This window comes from Populus euphratica, unplaced genomic scaffold (assembly GCF_000495115.2).
Source record: "Populus euphratica unplaced genomic scaffold, PopEup_1.0 scaffold34.1, whole genome shotgun sequence".
In the NCBI taxonomy this organism is placed as follows: Eukaryota; Viridiplantae; Streptophyta; class Magnoliopsida; order Malpighiales; family Salicaceae; genus Populus; species Populus euphratica.
In genome coordinates, this window is record NW_011499883.1 from 115,028 (window position 1) to 118,168 (window position 3,141).

Consider the following 3,141-nt stretch of genomic DNA (forward strand, 5'->3'; position numbering starts at 1 on the left):
AGCTTTTATGATGCATCAAAAGATTACATGAACCTCAATTACAATATTTATACAAGAGATAATGAGGATATAGATACTGGAACTGTCAATTGGCTGAAGAATATCTCTACTAAGAATTGAGCAAGGCATGTGTTTGACCCTAAAGTTAATGTTGATAACATGACTAATAATTTAGACAAGTCATTCAATAACTAGATTGGAAAATATAAGAGCATGCCAATTATTTTATTGCTAGAAAAGGTTTGGAGTTCCTAGTAGAGGTTTAAACAAGGGCTCAAGAGTTTTAAGAGGAAGAAGAGGAGGCAAAGGTGATACTGGTACATCCTCCTCACAATAATCAACCCAAACATGAGTGATTTTTCTAAACATGTATCATAGTTTTATAGATAAATGAGACAATTTACAATTACTAATTAATGTTGTTTATTACAATATGTAGGTTCGTGGTGCTAAAGCTGGTTCTCAACAATCTACCTAAAAAAGCTATTGTGGTTCAAGATATATTCAAGATTGATTACTTTCAAAAGTTACATTACTATTATTTATATGAATGGATGTTATATTGTGGATCATTATGTTTATCATGTTAGGTACTGGTTTAACTATTTATGGATGCTTGTTAAGTGCATGTTGGTTGTTTACATGTATGTTGTTATTTACATGCTATTTAAATAATATGCTTTTGATAAGATTGATGTGGATTTTCATGCATTTTCACTATACTAGGGAATACATTCCCTATGTCTTTTTTAATTTAACAAAAACAGCAAAGTTGTTACAAACATAAATATTGCACATACTAAATTAGTTATTACAAATAATTTTACACTTGCTAAACTAGTTTTCATATTGTGATTCTTGATCCAAACTTTTATTCTTAATCCAAACTTTTATGTAAATTATCTTTCAATTTCCTCACTTCATCTACTATTCAGTGAACATCATTAGCATCATTAACACCTCTTTCTCTTTTTGTATCATTGCATCTATAAAATAGCCCTTTTTACTAGCTTTTATTTTTTGTATTTTGACTACAACTCTCTTTCTACAATTCATCTACTTTTTATTCTTGAATTTTTGTTCATTCAAGTTTTACCAACTTTATATATTACTAGCACTGGATGGAGATTATGTCACATTCATAATAATTTTGTATTGTGGTTATGTTGATAGTGGAATTATGGTGAAATTAAAAAAAAATTGTTAAGATGTCATTTATAAGTTATGATGAAACTTCGCTGGGTTGTTTTGATGGAACAAGAAAAAATAAATTTTTTTTTAGATTTGATAGGTTTATTTGATGGAATTATGGTAAAAAAAAAATGAAAGATATTTTGTGGAAGGATGGGGAGGATGCTAGAATTTTTGTTTGCTAATGCATGCTTGAATGAGGCTGGAAATTGTTGCTAAACACTGTAATTTATAGCATTTTTTTAATTGTCGAGATGTTATTTATGATTTATGGTGAAAATTGGTTAGGTTGTTTTGATGCAAAAGGAAATGTTAAATTTTTCCAGGTTTGACAGGTTTATTTGATAGAATTACTAAGGATTTGTTACTAAATACTGTAATTAATGGCATTTTTGTAACTAAATGAAAACTACCAATGACTCTTTTTCAAAAAAAAAACCCAATTGCTGTAGTGGCATTTTAGTTATTTTCAACCTTGAGGGGTTTTCTAATCTTTACCCCAAATATAATGGCACTCTTGTAAATAAATATATATTTTTTATTGGTTTGTTTTTTGCGCCAACTTTCAAGGATGTAAAATTTTACCTGCCATCAAAATGCATGATGGAGAATGTAATATTTAAAAGTATGGTTGAAAAGTAAAAAAAATCAAAATCAAACCTTGGGATGCTAAGCGTAATTTTGCCTTTACTCATTTACCCTCTTACTCAATGCATGAAGGCCTTCTGGCACATTGAACACGCCTGCAACACCATTTTTCTTGCATCTCATGTTGAAATAAAAACATGCCACATTCATCATTTGCTATCAATTAATATATATATAATGGCACTCTATTTTGTTTTTTTTTTTTACAGGTATCGCTATCATGTTTTCTTGTAAGAAAAAAATCAAATTATGTAAAGATTAATTTAATATAACTCAATCAACTTGATAAATTTAAAAACAATTTGAATAATTATTGAAAACATAGTTTCTAAAAAAATTAAAAAATATTATTTTTATAAAAAAAATAAAACAAAAACATATTAGATCAATTTAGGTTAGCTTATACTAACCTGCTAAATTCACGACTCACGTTAAAAGACTAAGACAACTCCATAGCAAATAAATCGAAACAGATTATGAAATCTAATTTTCAATTACATCAATGCTGAATGATGAAATTGAAAATAAATTAATTAAAAAAAACACTAATTAACCTGAGTTAAATCACCAAACTCATAACTCAGATAATAAAATTAAGATAATCTCATAGAAAACAAACCAAAAAAATCATAAAATCTAATTCTAAATCAACCAAATGTTAAAAGATAAAATTAAAAAAAATCAATTAAAAACATAACAAAAAACTAAATTAACATGTTAAACATGTGATATAAATTATGAGACCAGAATATAAAAAAATTAAATATTAAATAATATAATTAAAAAAAACTAAAACTTCAAAAATCCGAAACCTTCAAAAAAAAATAATGTTCAAGTTAGCAGTGCTCTGTGATGAGAATAGCACTTAATACCCCCTTCTTGAAAAATAGCAAAACAAATAAAAAAGCAATTTAAATTAATAATGTACTCGTAGGAGGGGACAATGAATTTCTCTCCTCATTTAATTTTTATTAAATAATTATTTATTTAATCAATTTTTTTATATTTTTTTAAATAAAAAACTTAAGTAGAAATAGTTAGTAATAAATTTTTGTTTGAGAGTATAATTATAGTTATTTTTTAAAATATTTTTTGTATTAAAATATATTAAAATATTTTTTTATTTTTAAAATTAGTACATCAAAACAATTAAAAATATAAAAAAATTAATTTTTAAAAATTAGTACATAAAATATTTTTCGTGTTAAAATATATTAAAATATTTTTTTTATTTTTTAAAAATTTTTTTTAAAATTAGTACATAAAATATTTTTCGTGTTAAAATATATTAAAATATTTTTT